Here is a 402-nt window from a genome sequence, read left to right as displayed (position 1 = left end):
GCCCCCCCAGCCCCCCCCAGGCCACGACCCGGTGGGGGTGGTGTCCCTGGCGCAGCTCTTCGAGGTGGCCGTGGCCAAGCAGAAGGATCCCGGGGTGACCGCCCGAGGGACGCCCCTGCCCGCCCCCGGGGGGTCCCTGGTGGGCTCCGCCCGCAGCCTCGGCCTGCACGTGGTGCCCAGGTGGGAGACCCCCCAAAAACTGCCCTGGAGCCTCCCAAAACTGCCCTAAACCCAGCCTCATAACCCCTACAAATCTGCTCCAAAAAGTGACCCTGACCCTCCCAAAACCTGCCCCAAAAACTGCTCCTGAGCCCCCAAAACCCCTGGGATCCCCAAGTGCCCCCCAGCCTGAGCCCTCACAATCCCCTGGGATCCCCCAAACCCCCTGAGACCACCCCAAAA

Source organism: Corvus brachyrhynchos, unplaced genomic scaffold (assembly GCF_000691975.1).
Source record: "Corvus brachyrhynchos isolate BGI_N302 unplaced genomic scaffold, ASM69197v1 scaffold442, whole genome shotgun sequence".
Classification (NCBI taxonomy): domain Eukaryota; kingdom Metazoa; phylum Chordata; class Aves; order Passeriformes; family Corvidae; genus Corvus; species Corvus brachyrhynchos.
Note: the sequence above shows the minus strand (reverse complement) of the source record.